The 21329-nt window shown below is 38.7% G+C and overlaps 1 protein-coding gene and 1 long non-coding RNA gene across 8 annotated transcripts in view; one reads left to right on the forward strand and one right to left on the reverse strand.

The window, feature by feature from the left end:
• The window catches only part of LOC141370566 (uncharacterized), a 70272-nt gene extending 61045 nt beyond the window's left edge, over positions 1-9227 (forward strand). For both annotated transcript variants that reach the window (XR_012374720.1, XR_012374721.1), the window contains exon 3: positions 9065-9227. This is a non-coding gene — a long non-coding RNA (uncharacterized lncRNA). The remainder of the gene's footprint in view (positions 1-9064) is intronic.
• Positions 1-21329, reverse strand: part of ITCH (itchy E3 ubiquitin protein ligase) — a 119967-nt gene that overhangs the window by 90812 nt on the left and 7826 nt on the right. For 2 of the 6 annotated variants that reach the window (XM_025875840.2, XM_025875838.2), the window contains exon 3: positions 8931-8960. The exons of the other annotated variants lie outside the window; for them this stretch is intronic. The gene's annotated coding sequence lies outside the window, so the exon portion shown is untranslated. The remainder of the gene's footprint in view (positions 1-8930; positions 8961-21329) is intronic. 6 annotated transcript variants of the gene reach the window in all.

Below are 21329 nucleotides of genomic sequence, written 5' to 3' on the forward strand. Positions count from 1 at the left end.
GTACCCCATGCTTCAACCACACAGAATTACTGACCCTACCCTACCACGCCCTCTGTTCAATACTTCCCTGATTTACTTATCCTGTTCCTTCTATTCAAGTGTGCTCTGCTCCTTCCTTAACTTCCCATTCATCTGGTCTTCCCCTTATCCTTCAACATTCTTCTCAAGCATTTCATGTGGTAGCCTTCCCTCAACTCCAAAGCAGAAATAATGAATTTCTTCTCTTCAACCTTACTGCATGTATTCCAGGAGATATTATAACATGGTAATTAACTGTGCAGGCTTTGGAGTCAGCTTGATCCACATATCATCACTATTATTTATTGTGCAAAAGTGAACAAATTACTTATTGTCTGAGCCATGCTTTCTTCATCCATAAAACAGGGATCATTTTATCGTAGTTTTAAAGACTGAGGTAATACCGTAAAGTGCTACAGACAGCTTTAAACCTAACAAGTGTTCAAAAGCTGTCCCTTAATATCTGTTTGCTAATCTTTCTCCTCTTTCAAACTGTTTTCTTGAGATCAGGGACCATTTATCTTTACATTGCTACAGCTGGACACAATGCCTGAAGCACCTTAATAGTAAGCCCTCAAATATCTGTTGAATCCATCAACAAATATGTAAAACTTATGATAGTCAAGGTGAACTTTTCTCTAACACCTCAGAAGAATTTAGGATACCTGAATTTAGGATACCTTTCTTATTAAACATTAAAAGGCTTAAAAATATCTATTACAATCCAAAGGACTCACCACTGTCCAATATTTCTCTAAATAAATGGGAGCACTAGTAACCTGTACAGAAGAACCTCTACTTGTAAATAAACGAGGTTACAAAAGGGTGTTTTTTGTTTTTGTTCTTAGGTTTATAATAATATAAAAGCAACCAATGAATACACGCTGCAGAAAGTTTCCCACATAACAATAAAAACCACAGATTTACAGAGACACTTGGGTGGCTCAGTTGGGTAAAGTGTCTGACTATTATCTCAGTTCAGGAGTTCAAGCCCTGCACGGAACCTACTTAAAACAAAAAACCCCAGAGATTTACAAAGATAAGAAGGCTTCTGCCCTACTAGAATTTAAAATGTGAGAAAGAGCCAAAAATGATTAAAATTATAGAAAATTGACACTGTGTTCTCTATATGTACAAGTAACATAAGTAAGGAAATACAGGCTGTAGTAATTAATTTTTACTTTGTAGGCAGGGAGAATTCAGACAAGATGCCACAAAAGAGAAGCACTTGTGAGTGAAAAGGGTAACAGGAAGAGAACAGGAGATTTGCTTAAATTTGGCCAACAAACAAGGCACAAAGGGGGAAATGATACAATATAAAAAGAATGGACTACAAAAATCAATACACTGGGCACCAAGCCCTAGCTCTGCTGTTACAAACATTAGAAAGAAATAAAACTTGTAATTCACCAGCAATGTGAATGTCTTCCTAGAAAACCCATAAGCCTCTATATAATACAACTAATAATAAACCTAGAAAACTGACCAGTATCATGGACAAAGTGGAAAGCAGAAAACCTTTAAGTGAAAGAAATAAAAAATATTTATCTCAAAAGCCAACTATTTTTGGATAACTACACAAATGTGTGAACATAAAACATATTCATAACAGGACAACACAAAGAGAAAACAACAACAAAAGCTAGGTTGGCACTCCTGGAATTCAGATGGAGTTAAGAAAGAAAAAATATATAAAAAGATTTTTTTTTTTATTTGAGAGAGAGAATGAGAGACAGCACAAGAGGGAGGAGGGTCAGAGGGAGAAGCAGACTCCCCACTGAGCAGGGAGCCCAATGAGGGACTCGATCCCGGGATTCCAGGATCATGACCTGAGCCGAAGGCAGTTGCTTAACTGAGCCACCCAGGGGCCCTATAAAAAGATTTTAATTCTTGGCCAGTTAGAAGTCTAGAAGCCGTGGTAGCCAGCCTCAAAAATGTCCCTCAAGGGATGCCTGAGTGGCTCAGTTGGTTAAGCGTCTGCCTTCCCCTTGGGTCATGATCCCAGGGTCCTGGGATGGACCCCTCCATGGGGCTCCTTACTCAGCAGGGAGCCTGCTTCTCCCTCTGCCTGCCACTCCCCTTGTTGGTGCTCTCTCTCGCTCGCTCTCTAATAAATAAATAATAAAATCTTAAAAAAAAAATGCCCCCCCCAAAGTCCTTATCTCCTGATATTCAAAACTCTTGTGTAATTTCCCTGACAGTAACACATGGTTGGCTTATACAACCAACAGAATATGGTGGAAGTAAGAGTGTACTATATTTAAAGCTAGGTCATAAAAGGCATTACAAATTTTTGCCTTGATCCCTAGGATTGCTTGTTCTGGGAGAAGTCAGCTACCATACTATGTAGACATTCAAGTGGTCCTATGGAGATGCCCAGGTAAAAAGGAAATGAAGCCTCCCACCAAAAGCCAGCACCAATTTGCTAACCATGAGTGGGTGACCTTGGAAGTAGATATTTCAGTCCCAGTCAAGACTAAAGATCAATGCAGCCTGATATGTAATGGATATCAGGAGGTACACCAAGAGAGACCTTGAGCCACAACTGCTCAGCTAAGCTACTCCCAAATTTTTCACCCACAGAAACTGCAGAAGATAATAAGTTATTATTATTTTAAGCCCTGAACTTCAGGATAATCTACTGCATATTAATAGAACACTAACAGAGAAGCCAAGGTATAATCTTGGCTAAGTACTAGGGTAACGTAAGATCTTTGCTCTAAATTACACAAAGAAAACTTACACTGAAGTACCAACCTAACATGCTTAGAACTTATCCTGAAGTTCTTACAATTCAAATAGAAGGGTGTGTACTTATTTTATATTTGGTAATGATTTATTTCTTAAAAGGCGAAATAGGATGAATTATGGGAGCGTGACCATTTAATTTTTTATACAAATTGGGATGGTTTTGATTGTGAACAGGGACAAGATGAAATGCTGTGTCAACAGAAATAAACCAGATCTATACTGGTTTAACCATAACATAAAGCCACACTAATTGTGGATGATAGGTATGGAAATTTAAACTGCTAAAATAAGGTGGTATAAAAGAAAAAATATTAAATTCAGGAGGCTGCAATAAACTACAAGCGTCATCATAATAAAAAATTACTAGTTTGGGCTCAGTTGGTTAAGCATCCAACTCTTGATTTTGGCTCAGGTCATGATCTCAGGGTTGTGAGCCCTGTATCAGGCTCTGCAACAGGCTCTGCGCTGGGCTTAGAGCCTGCTTAAGATTCTCGCTCTTTCACTCTGTTCCTCTCCCCCTTAAAAAAAAAAAAAAAAACTACTTTGGGGCGCCTGTTGGCTCAGTCAGTAGAGCATGTGACTCTTGATCTCAGGGTTGTGAGTTCGAGATCCACTTGGGTGTAGACATACTTAAAACTAAAATCTTTTTAAAAAAGTAACTAATTTGTTGAATAATCATGTGCTGGGAACTGTTTTAAAGAATTTTACATGTAGTAACTCATTTAATACCCTCATAATGAGTTGAGTAGTGGCTCCCAAGATACTATGTCCACATCTTATTTCCTGAACCTACAAATGTGACCTTACATGGAAAAAGGGTCTTTACAGATATAATTAGGAATTTCAAGATGATATCATCCCAGATTATCCAGGTGGACCTTAAATCCCATGACAACTGTCCTGTTAAGAGACTCACAAAAAGAAGAAGAGAAAAAGGCCATGTGAAGACAGGTAGAGATTAATATTATGCAGCCACAAGCCAAGGGACACCTAAGAGCCACCAGAAGGTGGGAAAAGGAAGGAAGGATTCTCCCTAGAGCTTTTAGAGCAAATGCAGTTCTTCTGACATCTTGACTTCAGGCTTTTGGCCTCTAGAACTGTGAGAAATTCTCTATTTTAAGTCACCAAGTTAGAGGTAAGTTGTTATAGCAGTCACAGGAAATTAATACATTCCCTATGACATAGATATTACTATCCACATTTTACCAATGATGAAACAAGCACAGAAATGTTAAGTAATCTAATAAACCAGAAGATTTGGGGATAAGAATAAAAAGTAATAAAATGTAATTAAAAAAACTGGTTTGGAAATAGTATTTGGAGGCTGGTCATGGGGACTGACTTTCCCCTTAAAATTTAGCTGAGCTTAATAAATGAAAAAGAAATGAAAGAAGAAATGAATGAAGAAGAAATGAAAGAACCATGATTTTGCAACCTCTAATGTAATAACTTAGTCAGGCAAGAATCATCAATAGATGATGGCATTTTAAAATATATCCATAAACTATTTGATACTCCTCCCTTCAAAAGATGGAACCTAATACCCTGCCTCTTGAATGCAGGCCAGATTTAGTTACTCTTCTAATGAATAGAATGTTCACGAATAGAAAGGACAGTATGTGACTTCTAAGGCAAGGTCATAAAAAGCAATGCCACAACAATGTGTAAAGATGTAATTTTGTAACATCAACAACTAAAATGGGTAGTGACAGAGCTCTAAAAGAACAGCTTTTTATATTATTGAAATGAAGCAGTTATAAATTCAAATTAGAGTATTATAACTTTAGGACTTTAAATGTAATCCCCATGGTAACCACAAAGAAGTTACAGAATATATACAAAAGGAAACGAGAAGGCAATGCAAATGTTTCACTATCAATTAAACACAATGAGAGTAATGAAGGAAATGAATGACAAAAAAAGCTATAACACATATGGAAAACAAAGAGTAAAATGAGGAAGTCCCTCTTTACCAGTAATTACTTTACATGAAATGGACTGAACTCTCCAATCAAAAGACAGAAATTGGTAGAATGGATTAAAAACATCATCTGATCATATGCTGTCTACAAGAGACTCATTCTAGATCCAAAGACACAAATAGGCAAAAAGTAAAAGGATGGAAAAAGATAATACATGTAAATTATAAATAGTAACCAAAGGACTGCTGAGGTAAGTCTACCAAAGTCACACAAAGTAGACTTTATTTTTTTCTAAGATTTTATTTATTTATCTGAGACAGAGAAAAAGTAAGAGCGGGGTGGGGGGGAGTTGCAGGGGGAGGGGAAGAGCAGAGGGAGAGCGAGAAGCATATTCCCCGCCGAACAGGGAGCCCAATGCAGGACTTGATCCCAGGACTCCAGGATCATGACCTGAGCCAAAGGCAGACATTTAACCAACTGAGCCACCCAGGTACCCCCAAAATGACTTTAAATCAAAAAAGGTTATGAGACTTTATGGCTGGCTCAGTTAGGGGAACATGTGACACTTGATCTCAGGGTAATAAATTCAAGCCCCGTGTTGGGTATAGAGATTAAATAGGCAGATAAACAAACAAACAGAACTAAAAAAAAAGGTTACGAGACAAAAGATGTTACAATATTAATAAAAGGTCCAAAACAGCAGGAAGATACAGTAATTAGAAACATTTACACAACTAGTAACAGGACATCAAAATATATGAAGCAAAAACTAACACATCTGAAGGTAGAAATAGACATTTCTCAGCATACTGAAAGGATTATACACCAAGTAGGTTTATTCCTGGCATTCAAGGATGGTTCAACATATAAAAATTAATCAATGTAATACACCATATTAAAAGAATGAAGGGAAAAAAAACATGATCACCTCAATTGATAGAGAAAAAGCATCTGAAAATATTTAACATCCTTTCATGATAAAAATATTCAACAAAGTAGGAATAAAAGGGAACCACCTCATTATGTTAATAAAAGCCATATATGAAAAACCCACAACAGACATCATACTCAATGGTGAAAGAATGAAAGCTTTTTCTTAAAGACCAGGAATAAAGCAAGGATGCCCACTCTCACAACTCCCATTCAACACAGTCCTGGAAGTCCAAACCAAAGCAATTAGGCAAGAAAAAGAAATAAAAAGCACCCAAATTAGAAAGGAAGAAGTAAAATTCTGTTTGAAGATATGATCTTTTATATATAGAAAACCTTAGATATTCCACACACACAAAAACTGTTAGGACTAATAAATCCAGCAAACTAGCAAGATACAGAAATCAACACACAAAAATCTGCTGCATTTCCATTCATTAACAATCAACAATCCAAGCAGGAAATTAAGAAAACAAAAAATTTAGTAGGTTAAGCATCTACCTTCCACTCGGGTCATGATCCTGGGGTCCTGGAATCAAGCCCCAGTCTGCCTCCCTGCTCAGCGGGGAGCCTGCTTCTCCCTCTCTCTGCCCCAGCCCCACTCCTGCCTTCTCTCACTCTCTAATATATAAAATCTTTAAAAAAAACAAACAGTAAGACACTTACGAATTAACCAATGAGGTAAAAGACTTGTAACAATGAAAACTATAAAACGCTGAAAGAAATTAAAGAAGACACAATAAATAGGAAGATATCCTGTGTTTATGGATTAGAAGTCTTAAGATGTTAATACTACCCAAAGCAGTCTACAGATTCAATGCAACCCCTATCAAAAACCCAGTGATGTTCCTTGCAATAACAGAAAATCCATCCTAAAATTCATATAGAATCTTCAGAGACCTTGAATGGCCAAAACAATCTTGAAAAAGAACAAAGTTAGAGGACTTATATTTCCTGATTTCAAAATTTAGTACAGGGCTGCAATAATCAAAACATTGTGGTACTGGCATAAAGACATACAAACTTATTCCATTGGACTAGAATAGAGAGCCCAAAAATAAACTCTTAAAGTAAAATGATTTTTGACAACTGCCAAGACCATTCAATGGGGAAAGGACAGTCTTTTCAACAAATGATCCTGGGAAAACCGGATGTCCCCTTGCAAAAGAATAAAGTTGGACCTTTACCTAACACCATTTACAAAAATTAAAAATGGATCAAAGACCTAAATGCTAAGACCTAAAAATATAAAACTCTTAGAGGAAAATAGGACAAATGCTTCACAACATTGGATTTGGCAATGAGTCCAATGACACCAAAGGCATAAGCAACAAAGAAAAAAATAAACTGGACTTCACTAAAATCTAAAACTTTTGCGCAAAAGACACTATCAACGGGATGAAAAGGCAACCTACAAAATAGGGAAAATACTTGCAAATCATTCATCTAAAGGATTAATATCCAGAATATACAGAGAACTCCTAAAACTCAACAACAATAAAAACCTAATTCAAAAATGGATAAAGTGTTTGAACAGACATTTCTCCAAATGGCCAGTAAGTACATGAAAAGACACTCAATACCACTAATCATTAGGGAAATCCAAATCAAAACCACAATAAAATACCAACTCACATCCATCAGGATGGCTACTATCAAAAAAAACCAAGATAATAACAAATGTTGTCAAAGATGTGGAGAAATTATAATCCTTGTGCACCAATGGTGAGAATGTAAAAGGATATAGCTGCTGTGGGAAACAGTATGGTGGTTCCTCAAAAATGTAAAAATAGAATTACCATATGATCCAGTAATTCCACGTCCTGCTATATACCCAAAAGAATTCAAAGTAGGGTCTAGAAGAGGTGTTCGTACATATAAGTTCATAGCAGCATTATTCATAACAGCTAAAATGTGGAAGTTACCCAAGTGTCCATCAATGGATGAACGGATAAGCAAAACGTGGTATATACATACAATGGAATAGTATTAGGAAGGAAAATAAAAGTAAGTAAATTCTGACACATGCTATAACATGGACAGACCTTGAGGACATTATGCTGAGTGAAATAAGCCAGCCACAAAAAGATGATTCCACTTATATGAGCTACCTAGAGTAGTCAAAATCAGAGACCAAAAGTACAGCAATAGTTACACCAAGGGCTCAGGGGAGGAGGGGATGTGGAGTTATTGTTTAATGAGGTAGAGTTTCAATTTTGCAAGACGAAAAGAATTCTAGAGATGGATGGTGGTGATGACTGCACAGTGCTATGAAGGTACTGAATACCACTGAACCATAGACTTAAAATGGTTATGATGGGGACACCTAGGTGGCTCAGTTGGTTAAGTGTCTGACTCTTGGTTTCAGCTCAGGTCATGATCTCTGGGTCCTGAAATCAAGCCCTACATCAGGCTCCACACTCAGTGGGGAGTCTGTTTCCCCTCCCCGGCTCCTTTTGCCCCTCCCCCGACTCACCCATTATCCCTAAAAGAAATAAATACATCTTTTTAAAAAATGGTTATGATAGGGGATGCCTGGGTGGCTCAGTCAATTGGGTGTCTGCCTTCGGCTTGGGTCATGGTCCTGAGGTCTTGGGATCAAGTCCTGAGTTGGGCTCCTTGCTCAACGGGGAGCCTGTTTCTCCCTCTGCCTGCCGCTCCCCCTGCTCGTGCTCTCTCTCTGACAAATAAAATCTTTAAAGAAATCCTTAAAAAAATGGTTATGATGGTAAATTTTACTGTTATATGCATTGTACCACAATTTAAAAAAAGGGGGAGTGGGTAATGCCACTTTCCCGGGTTACTTGCTCTCAGGGAAGTCAGTTGCCAATTTGTGAGGAGACTCCAGCAGCCCTATAAAAAGGTGTATGTGGCAAGGAACCGGGGCGCTTGAGTGGCTCAGTCAGTTAAGCGTCTGCCTTCGGCTCAGGTCCTGATCCTGGGATCGAGCCCCACATGGGTCTCCCTACTCAGCAGGGAGTCTGCTTCTCCCTCTCTCTCTGCCCCTCACTCATGCTCTCGCATGCTCTCTATCAAATAAATAAAATCTTTAAAAAAAAAACCAAAAAACAAAGAGACATAACAACAAATGTGTAAACCTTGACTGAATCCTAGATCTGAAGGCAAAACCATAAAAGACTTTTGGGGGCAACTGGGAAAATCTGAATCTGAATATTAGTTGATATTATGGAATTAAGGATAATTTTCTTTGAAGTAATAACACACTTATGGTTAGGAAAATATCCTTTTTCTTGGGAGAAGTAATGCAAAAGTGTTTAGGGGTGAAATATCATGATGGCTGCAACTTACTTTCTTATGGTTCAGCAAAATCAAAAGTATCTAGAGAGAGAGAGAAAGTAAATGTGAAAAGATGTTATTAACTGGTCAATCTAGGCCAAGTGCTTATAAGTATTCACAATACTATTCTTCTGACTTTTCTGTAGCTTAGATTTTTTTCAAACTAGCTGGAGAAGAAGAGGAAGAGGAAGAATATAGAGTACCCCATCACAGTGAGATACCATGACATTCCTATTAGAATGGCTACAACAAGAAAATACTGACAATAACAAGCGCTGACAAGGACACAAACATCCTTATATCGTTGGTTGGAACACAAAATGGTAAAGTCAATATGGAAAATATTTTGCCTACTTTGCCTAATTTCAACACATTTACCATACAACCCAACAATCCCATTTCTAGGTATTTACCTTAGAGCAGAGTTCTTAACCGGAGGCTATTTTGTACAATGGGACTTTTTTCTTTCTTTCTTTTTTTTTTTTTTAACAACTGGCTTGGAGGTGCAGGTGGCTAGTTACCTAATGGTTAGAAGCAAGGGATGCTACTAAACATCCTACAATCTAGCCCTCCACAACAGAGAATTAATTACCCAGCCCAACATGTCATAGTACCAAGATTAAGAAACCCTACCTAGGGGTGCCTGGGTGGCTCAGTCAGTTAAAGTGGCTGCCTTTGGTTCAGGTCGTGACTCCAGGGCCCTGGGATCGAGCCCCGTGTCCGGCTCCCTGCACAGCAGAGAGCCTGCTTCTCCCTTTCCCTCTGCGTGCTGCTCTGCCTACTTGTGCTCTCCCTCTCTCTGTTAAATAAATAAATAAAATCTTAAAAAAAAAAAAAGAAAAAGAAAAGAAAAAAGAAACCTTGCCTAAAGAAATAAAAAAGCAACATTCACTTAAAATCTGTACAGGAATGTTTATAGTAACTCTGTTCATAACTGCCAAAAACGTCAAACAACTCAAAATCCCTCAACAGATAAATTGATAAACTGTGTTGCATTCATACACTGGAATACTACCAGGCAACAAAAAGAAACAAACTACTGATAAATGAAACAACTTGGATGAATCTGGAAGGCATCATGCTCAGTGAAACCCAGTCTCAAAATGTTACATATGGGGGCACCTGGGTTAAGTGTCTGCCTTCAGCTCAGGTCATGATCCCAGGGTCCTGGGATCGAGCCCCGCATTGGGCTCCCTGCTCCGCGGGAGGCCTGCTTCTCCCTCTCCCACTCCCCCTGCTTGTGTTCCCTCTCTCGCTGTGTCTTTCTCTGTCAAATAAATAAATAAAATCTTTAAAAAAGTTACATATGTATTATGCTGTTTACAGTGACAATCTCCAAAAGACAAAACAACAGAGATAGATAACAAATCTATTGCTGTTAAGAGTAGAGGGTGAGGGCACCTGGGTGGCTCAGTCGGTTAAGCAACTGCCTTTGGCTCAGGTCATGATCCTGGAGTCCTGGGATAGAGTCCCGCATCGGGCTCCCTGCTCAGCGGGAAGTCTGCTTCTCCCTCTGACCTTCTTCCCTCTCATGCTCTCTCTCTACCATTCTCTCTCTCTCTCTTAATAAATAAATAAAAATCTTTATTAAAAAAAAAGAGTAGAGGGTGGGTAGGACTACAAAGTGCAGTACAAGGGAGGTTTCTGGCATGAGGGAATTATTCTATATCCTGATTATGGTGTTACAAAAATCTGTACGAGTTAAAATTCATACAACTGTACACCAAAAATAAGCCAATTTTACTGTATTTTTTTTAAGTAGCATTAAAAACATTTTAAAAAACCACATTTTTAAAAAAGATTTTTATGGGGCGCCTGGGTGGCTCAGTCATTAAGCATCTGCCTTCGGCTCAGGTCATGATCCCAGGGTCCTGGGATCGAGCCCCACATCAGGCTCCCTGCTCGGCAGGAGGCCTGCTTCTCCCTCTCCCACTCCCCGCTTGTGTTCCCTTTCTTGCTGTGTCTCTCTCTGTCAAATAAGTAAATAAAATCTTTAAAAAAAAAAAAAAAGATTATTTAAGAGAGCATGCGTGCATGCATGCAGGGGGAGGAGGGGCAGGGGGAAAGAGAATCTCCAGCAGACACCCAGCTGAGCATAGAACCTGAGGTGGGGCTTGATCCCACTACCCTGAAATCATGATCTGAGCCAAAATCGAGTTGGACACTTAACCAACTGAGCCATCCCAGGTACCCCCCCAAAAAACACATTCTTTTAAAAAAGCTACATACCCTATGTGCTATGCTGAATAGTGTCTCCCCAAAATTTATGTCCACCTGAAACCTCAGAATGTGACCTTATTTGTCTAATAGGACCTTTGTAGATGTAATCCTTATGATGAGGTCATACTAGATTAGAGTGGGCCCTAATTCTATGACTTGTGTCCTTATAAGAAGAAAATTTGGACATACAGACATGCACAGAGTAAAGATGATGTGACAACACATAGGGAGGAGAATGCCACACAAAGACAGAGGCAGAGATTGGAAAGAAGCATATACAAAGCCAAGGACTGCAAGGATGGCCAGCAACCATCAGAAGTTACAAGAGAGGCATGGCACAGATTCTCCTTCTGAGAAGTTCCAGCTCTACTGACATCTTAGTTTGGTCTTTTAGACTCCAATACTGTGACAGAATAAGGTTCAGCTGTTTTAAACTAACCAGTATGTGGTAACTTGTTACATCAGTTCTAAGAACTGATATATCCTATGATTCTATTTATATGACATTCTGTAAAAGGCAAAACTACTGGGACAGAAAACACATCCATACTTAGAGGATAGAGCTGGGGAGAAATGTATGACCACAAAGGAACACAACTGTTTGTCAAAATTCAAAGACCAGTACACTAGAAAAGGATGAATTTTACTATGTGCAACTTACATCTCAATAAACCTAACTCCAGGGGCGCCTGAGTGGTTCAGACAGTTAAGCGTGTGACTTCAGCTCAGATCGTGATCTCAGGGTCCTGGGATCGAGTCCCACATCAGGCTCCTTGCTCAGCGGCAGCCTGCTTCTCCCTCTGGCTGCCACTCCCCCTACTTGTGCTCTAACAAATAAATAAAATCTTTAAAAATAAAAATAAAATTTAAAAAATAATGAACTTTTTACATGATTTTTAAAAAAACTTTCACCATCAAGTACAGTAGAGTCTCTATCTTCACCTGGTAAACCACTGTGACTTGAACCACTCAAGGTATCAGTTTGAATCTAAGATGCAGTACAATATTAAAATAATCTATTACCTATTAGTCTGTCAGTTACAAAGAAACTTAAAATAGGGTCAATTCTTAACACTTTTGTATCATTTGAGTAATATTTACTATCACACTAGAAAAATGTGACAATGTCTAATGTAGAAAGGAGGTGCTAAAACACTGCCAGAGGTAAAAACCAACCTTAACATCTTCCTGAAAGGCAACAGAAATAAAAATGTGGAAAGAGAAAGACACATTTCACAAGATTATTTCAGTAATATCTTGCCCCATAAGCAACAAACAGCAAACTACATTTCTAGCTTTATTTTAAAACATGTATTGGGTGCCTGGGTGGCTCAGTTGGTTGAGCAACTGCCTTCGGCTCAGGTCATGATCCTGGAGTCCTGGGATCGAGTCCCACATTGGGCTCCCTGCTCAGCAGGGAGTCTGCTTCTCCCTCTGACCCTCTCCCCTCTCATGCTCTCTATCTCATTCTCTAATAAATAAAAATCTTTAAAAAAAATAAAAATAAAATATGTATCTTATTTATAGAAAAATTATTAGTCAGGATATTATGAAATTTGCTTGGTTTATTTTCAGAAATAACATATCTAACATAATCCATTGTTTTTAGAGGCCACAACTATTCTGACCTAGAAAACTTTTCAATAATTTAATATGGGCCTATAATTCTTAAAAGAAGCAATCAAAAAGACATTTCAGAAAATATACTAGGGGCAACTGGGTGGCTCAGTCAGTTAAGCATTTGACTCTTGATTTCAGCTCAGGTCATGATCTCAGGGTTGTAAGACTGATCCTCCCCATCAAGCCCTGTATAGTTGGGCTCTGCACTAGGCGTGGCGTCTGCTTAAGATTCTCTCTCTCCCTCTACCTCTGCCCTTCCCCCCCACCTCTCTCTCAAAAAAACCAAAAACAAACCAACCCCCAAAACCACACTAAACTGGTAAGGAGAAAAACTGCTTATCGAAGCACAAGTACATAGCTCAAAGAGCAAAGTACACAGTGGTATTCAGAGAACTAAAACCTAAATAAGTCAAACTCTCAAACAGCCTCACTACAGTATGGAAGTGGGGCACCTGGGTGGTTCATTTGGCAGAGTGTCTGACTCTTGATTTCAGCTCAGGTCATGATCTGAGGGTTGTGAAATCGAGCCAAGTTGGGCTCCACACTCAGTGGGGAGTCTGCTTGAGATCCTCTCCTCCTTTTGCCCCTCCCCCCCAAATAAATACATCTTTAAAAAAATTTTTTTAAATTAAATACAGAAGCATATACAGTAACTGTAAATACTGAGTAGTCTCCTTTGGACAGGGCCACTTAGCCATGTTCTCAAAACACCACTCAAGTGAAATAGCTGTCTCTAAAAGGATCAGTTTTTAAAAGTCTGTATTCATTCACCAGCCACTACTGTGAAGAATGGAGCCTCAATCCAGATGGTAGTAGAACCATGGAGGTGATAATGGTTCTTGTGTATGCAAGCAGTAGTCACACTACCCAGCTGGGTTGAAAACTAGATCCTGCTCTCTCCAGTCATAGTAGCAGAGACTAACTAGAAGGAACAATGTTTAGATCCCATTCTCTACTAATGATAGCAAGGGAACTGAACTTGATGTATGAGTTGAAGGTATTATCAGAGGGGTTAAGAGTTCTTTGGGTTGTAGAAGGCAAATGCTCATTTCCATAACATTCTCAATAAAGTAAGAGGAAATGGAATTCAAGCCCACTGACGATGGGGAAAAACTGTTTTTTTTTTAATTTTATTATGTTAATGTTAGTCACCATACATTACATCATTAGTTTTTGATGCCGTGTTCCATGATTCATTGTTTGCGTATAACACCCAGTGCTCCATTCAATACGTGCCCTCCTTAATACCCATCACTGGGCTAACCCATCCCCCCCACCCCCTCCCCTCTAAAACTCTGTTTCTGAGTCCAGTCTTTCATGGTTCGTCTCCCCCTCCGATGCCCCCTGCTTCATTTTTCCCTTCCTGTCTTTTTTTTTTTTTTAACATATAATTTGTTTCAGAGGTACAGATCTGTGATTCATCAGTCTTACACAATTCACAGCATTCACCATAGCATATACCCTCCCCAATGTCCATCACCCAGCCACCCCATTCCTCCCACCCCCACCACTCTGGCAACCCTCAGTTTGTTTCCTGAGATTAAGAATTCCTCCTATCAGTGAGATCATATGATACCTGTCTTTCTCTGATTGACTTATTTCACTTAGCATAATACCCTCAGTTCTATCCACGTCTTCGCAAATGGCAAGATTTCGGTTTTGTGGGTTTTTTTGAAGGCTGCTTAATAGTCCATTGTAGATATATACACCACATCTTCTTTATCCACTTGATGGACATATTGGCTCGTTCCATAGTTTGACTATTGTGGACATTGCTGCTATAAACACTGAGGTGCAAGTACCCCTTTGGATGACTACATCTGTATCTTTGGGGGTAAATACCCAGTAGTACAACTGCTGGGTCATAGGGTAGCTCTATTTTCAACTTTGTGAGGAACCTCCATACTGTTTTCCAGAGTGGCTGCACCAGCTTGCATTCCCACCAACAGGGTAGGAGGGTTCCCCTTTCTCCACATCCTCGCCAACATCTGTCCTTTCCTGACTTGTTAATTTTAGCCATTCTGACTGGTGTGAGGTGGTACTTCATTGAGGTTTTGATTTGTATTTCCCTGATGCCGAGTGATGTTGAGCATTTTTTCATGTGTCTGTTGGCCATTTGGATGTCTTCTTTGGAGAAATGTCTGTTCATGTCTTCTGCCCATTTCGACTGGATTATTTGTTCTTTGGGTGTTGAGTTTGATAAGTTCTTTATAGATTTTTGATACTAGCCCTTTATCTGATAATGTCATTTGCAAATATCTTCTCCCATTCTGTCAGTTGTCTTTTGGTTTTGTTGACTGTTTCCTTTGCTGTGCAAAAGCTTTTTATCTTGATGAAGTCCCTATTAATAGTTCATTTTTGCCCTTGCTTCCCTTGCCTTTGGCGATGTTTTTAGGAAGAAGCTGCTGTGGCTAAGGTTGAAGAGGTTGTTGCCTGTTTTCTCTCTAGGGTTTGGATGGATTCCTGTCTCACATTTAGGTCTTTCATCCATTTTGAGTCTATTTTTGTGTGTGGTGTAAGGAAATGGTCCAGTTTCATTCTTCTGCATGTGGCTGTCCAATTTTCCCAATACCATTTGTTAAAGAGACTGTTGAAAAATTGCTTATTTACTAGGAAAAGTTACCTTAACAGAGAGGTAGGGCATAGACCATTCTCTCTCGCTCTCAAAAGTGACACCTTGGCTCTGAACATCATGTAAATGATCTCAGATCATTGAAAGCTCCTTTCCCATTTTCCAACCAAATGTATGTGTGTGGATCTAAAGCATATGCATAAAAAGACAATTATCTTATTCAAAGAGAAAAAGAGAAAGATGTAACTTTCAAGGTTCAAGAGTATGATAACAGAATTTAAGAAAATTGGCACTAGAATCAAACCTTCAGCATTCATTTGCTGGTTTGAACTCTGTACCCACTACTTCAGAAGGCAATTTTCTCCCTGTTCTCCCAAACAGCTAACAAACATTTTAATGTTAACTACTATGACAAGCTCCTTCCTGGTTTTGACTATTTACTGCTAGAGTTTAAATGATTTGATATGCCACAATAAATATAACTACCACTGTGCTACAATAAATATTGCTCTCTTTTGCAAACAATGCTTGTACGAAATTATACAACCCAATTACATATAAAGTTGAATTTCCTGGCTCCCAAGAAACTCATTTCTGACCATCTCTTAATACCCATGGATTGTCCTCAAAATACAAAATCCTGATAAGCCACCATCCCCATCCTTCCTACAAATCTTTCTCAGATCACTTCTGAACATAATTTAAGAACTGTTAAGTAAATTACATGTCAATATTAATGAGTTACTAAATGTATGTACACTTTATAAATAAATCTATATTTTTATTAAAAGCCAAAAACCATTGTTATTCAAATTGGTATCAAAAACCCAGAAAAAAATCACAGAGAATCATTTACATCCAAGAGCCCTAAATAATTGTGGGGGGGGGGGAGGGAAGGAGAGAAATTACCACTTACCCATTAGGAAACAAATAGGATTATGAAAGCAGAGCCAATTCTATATTCTAATATGGGTCTGTAGATTTTCACCTTAGTATTCTATCCCAAGACTATCTCCTCTACTTTTTGAATCCAAAAAGGCACTGAATAAAAATACTATTGCAAAGAAGTCAAAATACACACACATCTTATTTGTTCTTGCAGGTAAACAAATTGAAATCCAGGAAAGTTAAATGGATTGCCCAGTTAGGCAAAGATTTCTTACATATGACAAAAGTACAACCCATAAAAGAAAAAACTAAGAAACTAAGCCTCATCAAAATTAGGAACTCTACTTTTCAAAAGACATTATTAAGAAAATGAAGACAACCAAAGGCTAGGAGAATATATTTGTAAAATGCATATCTAACAGAAGACTTATATCCAGGATTTACAAAGAATTCTTACAACTCAATAACCCCCAATCAAAATGGATTGTCCAAGGTCAGAACAAAAGATGTGGCCAAAACCAGAGACCTCTAGCCTTGTTCAACGTTAATTTCACAATTTAAAACCATGGTTCTTTAAAGGAAACAAGAAAGACAACAGGAAAACTCAAAGAAACAGGAGGGGAGGGAGGTGGGGGGATGGAGTGGCCGGGTGACAGACATTAAGGAGGACATATGATGTAATGAGCACTGGGTATTAATAAGACTGATGAATCACTGACCTCTACCTCTGAAACCAATAATACATATGTTAATTAACTGAATTTAAATTTTAAAAAATAAAAAACATAAAATATACTGTCATTGCTGTACTTAAATTTATTCAGGTTGGTCCTTTTCAAAATTATTAACATATATATTGAGTCTAGGATCACTCCTAATCCCCTCTTGTCTAAAACAGAAACAAAAATCCCTAATAAACAGCGGCCTCAAAATAAGAAATTCCAAATCATTACACAATAAAAAGTTAAGTAAGAAGTCAATCACTGAGAGGCACCTGGCTGGCTCAGTTGGTAGAGCATGAGACTCTTAATCTCAGGGTTGTGAGTTCGAGCCCCATAATGAGTATAGAGAGTACTTAAAAAAAAAAATGAATTACTGAAATGATTAAAACAGATTTTCTTCCGGGCGCCTGGGTGGCTCAGTCGTTAAGCGTCTGCCTTCGGCTCAGGTCATGATCCCAGGGTCCTGGGATCGAGCCCCACATCGGGCTCCCTGCTCGGCGGGAAGCCTGCTTCTCCCTCTCCCACTGCCCCTGCTTGTGTTCCCTCTCTCGCTGTGTCTCTCTCTGTCAGATAAATAAAAAATTTTAAAAAAAAAAAAAAAAAAAAAAAAAAAACAGATTTTCTTCCTTTGAAATCACAAAAAGTAAAATCCTTCTTTGGATACCTCAGGCTGACTTATATTTTCTTAGATAAACAGTAATAATAGCAAGCTTCTCAGAGAAGAATCAAATTTCTTTTAAGAAGATCCTGTATTTTCCTTCTCTAAAATGTAATCAAATGACACATGGACTTCCTTCCCTAAAAGTATAATCTTTCATAAATGTCTACCCAACCAGGGGCGCCTGAGTGGCTCAGCTGGTTAACATGGTATCAGGGTCCTGGGAAAGAGCCCCGCGTCAGGCTCCCAGCTCAGCAGGAAGCCTGCTTAGGGATTCTCTCTCTCCCTCTCTCTCTGCCTCTTCCCCGTGCTTGCTTGATCTCTCCCTCTCAAATAAATAAATCCTAAAAAAAAAAAAAAGTTTACCCCACCAAGTAGATGGTTAAAAGAGAATAGGGAACTCCAAAACTAGAGAAAAATGTAATGAAGGTCTTGCCCCAACCAACCTCTACCTTTCCACAAAGCCCTACTTTTAACCTTTAACCATCCAAACATTTACTGAGGGACAATACATTGGAGAGAATGGTTCCAGCTGCTCTGTCAACAATAGGAAAGGAGGAGAATAGCAGTAGACTAAGAAGCAGAAAAGATACGGGCAGAAACCTACAAAATAATTAGGATACCAAATACCAAACAACCCTAATTAAAAAAATGGGAGGGTGCCTGGGTGGCTGAGTTGGTTAAGCGACTGCCTTTGGCTCAGGTCATGATCCTGGAGTCCCGGGATCGAGTCCCACATCAGGCTCCCTGCTCAGCAGGGAGTCTGCTTCTCCCTCTGACCCTCTTCCCTCTCGTGCTCTCTCTCTCTCAAATCAATAAATAAAATCTTTAAAAAAAAAAAAAACCTTTAAAAAAATGGGAAAAGGACTTGAGCAGACATTTCTCAAAAAATATACTAACAGCCAATAAGTACATGAAAAGATATTCAGTATCATTAATCATTAGAGAAATGCAAATAAAAACTATAATGAGATACCATTTTACTCATTAGGATGATTACTAAAAAAAAAAACAGCAAATAACAAATGGTATGAGTGTGGAAAACTGGAATTCTTGTGCACTACTGGTGGGAATGTAAAACGGTATTGCTGCTGTTGAACAGTATGGTGGTTCCTCAAAAAATTAAGCACAGCATTACCACCTGATCCAGCAATTCCATTTCTGGGAATATACCTAAAAATACTAAAAGAGACTCAAACAGTTATTTGTGCACCCACAGTCATAGCATCATTATTCACAAAAGCCAAAAGGTGAAAGTAAGCTAACTGTCCATCAACAGAAGAATGAATAAACAAAATGTGTTATACACATTAAAATGGGGTATTAGTCAGCCTTAAAAAGGAATGAAATCGGGGCGCCTGGGTGGCTCAGTCATAAAGCGGCTGCCTTCGGTTCGGGTCATGATCCCAGGGTCCTGGAATCGAGCCCCACATCGGGCTCTCTGCTCAGTGGGAAGCCTGCTTCTCCCTCTCCCACTCCCCCTGCTTGTGTTCCCTCTCTCTCTGTGTCAAAATAAATAAATAAAATCTTTAAAAAAAAAAAGGAATGACATCATGAACCTTGAAGACATTATGCAAAGTGAAATGAGCCAGACATAAATGACAAATACTTACATGACTCCAGTTACATGAGGTACTTAAAATAGTCAAATTCTATACAGAGACAAAAAAAGTAGCATAGTTAAAAAAAAAAAAGTAGCATAGTGGTTATGAGGGGTTAAGGGAAGGGAAATGGGGAGTTATTTTTTAATGGGTACTGAGTTTCAGTTTGGGATGATGAAAAAATTCTAGAGATGCACAATAATGGCTGCACAACAAAGTGAATGTACTTTTTTTTTAAGATTTTATTTATTTGTTTTATTTATGAGAGAGAGAGAGAGAGAGAGAGCACGCACAAGCAGGGGGAGCAACATGCAGAAGAAGCAGGCTCCCTGCTGAGCAAGGAAAGGCGCTCGACCTCGGGCTCAATCGGTTTCCTGGGTTTCCGGGATCATGACCTGAGCTGAAGGCAGATGCTCAACCCACTGGGCGACCCAGGCATCCCAAAGTGAATGTACTTAATGTCACTAAACTGAACACTTAAAAACGTTTACAACAGTCAATTTTACATCATGTGTATTTTACCACAAAAAGAAAGAAACAAAGGGGCACCTGGGTGGCTCGGTGGGTTAAGCAACTGCCTTCGGCTCAGGTCATGATCCCAGGGTCCTGGGATCAAGCCCCACATCAGGCTCCCCACTCAGCGGGGGCCCTGCTTTTCCCTCTCCCACTCCCCCGACTGTGCTCTTCTGCTCTCTGTCAAATAAATAAAATCTTAAAAACAAACAGATAAACAGAACAGATAAGTCAATCACTTTCATTGTCCCTTAGAGATGAAAACATCAATTGATACAGTAAAATCAACTAACTGGGCTAAATGAACATAAGCATTCCATCTCCATTCCCTTTTGAAACACCAGCAAAATAAAAGTCAAAATCCTCAAGGACAAAGACAAAGGGCAAGGAGATGACAGCAGATAAATGTCAGCAACATTCTAGACAATGAAAATCAGTAGTAACTAGGTTCTGCACATTTCAATATATATGTAGAATATAGTTTTTAATTAAGACCTGTAGTTAAATATCTTTCCTCCAAAAAGTTCAAGAACAGAAAAAGATAATCTGCGATTTCCTTTTGACTACTGACTTACCACAGAAACAAATGCAGCTAATCCCTCTCATGTTCCTTACCTTCCCACTTCCAAAGCAGATCTATGATTAAATGAACCACCTGAAAATCCCTTTCAATATTCAGAACAAATGAATTCCAAAAACTAGGTTAGACCATGCTTTAAAAAAAAAAAAAAAATCCCTCTCCATTAAACAAGTTTAGATTTAGCTCAAATCTATTTGACCCTATTGCTGCATCTCTCTGACGGCAGCAACTTTTTGTACTTTTCAGAGGCTCAGTTCAGTACTTTTATTCATCATTGAGGGAAATATTGCTGCATCTCAACTATTCCTCATACTTAGGCTACACCTAACATACTACTCAGCTTACTTACCAAAAAAACTACTCAATAACTACATTTGGCATTTTAGCCAAGAATAAGAAATAACTTCCCCGTGTATGTCAAAATTTTCATGAGACAGTATAAACAGGACAAAAGCCCTGGTGAAAATAAAATCCTAAAAATCACTTTCTCAAGTTACACAGAATAAACACATTCCACCTTTCTACAACGTTTATCAGTTTCTTTAAACATTCTAAATCATGAATTATTGTGTCAAGTTTCTGCAGCAAAATTCTACATCTTTTCCATGAGCAAACCGTATTTCCAACCTTTGGTAAATACAAAAATCCATGTATAAAGTCTAATGAAACTTATCAGAGGTTAACTGAGATTACCAAAAATCCAAAACTAGAAATGTGATAAGCAGCTGAAAATTTCTTCTTTTTTCTAGAATCGTAAGACTATGTATATGATCCATTAAGGAGGGTGCTGGGGCGGAGAGAGTGATAAAGATCCACAACACAGAGAAGGAGGGATAATAGTATTATTCTCACATACCCCAGTTTTTACAAAAGAGTGAATAGGGGAAAAGCTTTCAAAATTGGCTATCTTTATCTACTTCAGGGTCCCACTGTCACAAGGTGACCCATATATATGCTTTTGTCTCTTATACAAGCTTTTGTCCCTTCCCTTCCATTCCCACTACCACCTACCTCCCTAGCCTGTTCTCCCTGCCTCC

The sequence above is a fragment of the Callorhinus ursinus genome, unplaced genomic scaffold, assembly GCF_003265705.2.
Source record: "Callorhinus ursinus isolate GAN/ISIS: 27379988/994484 unplaced genomic scaffold, GSC_fseal_2.0 scaffold38, whole genome shotgun sequence".
NCBI lineage: Eukaryota > Metazoa > Chordata > Mammalia > Carnivora > Otariidae > Callorhinus > Callorhinus ursinus.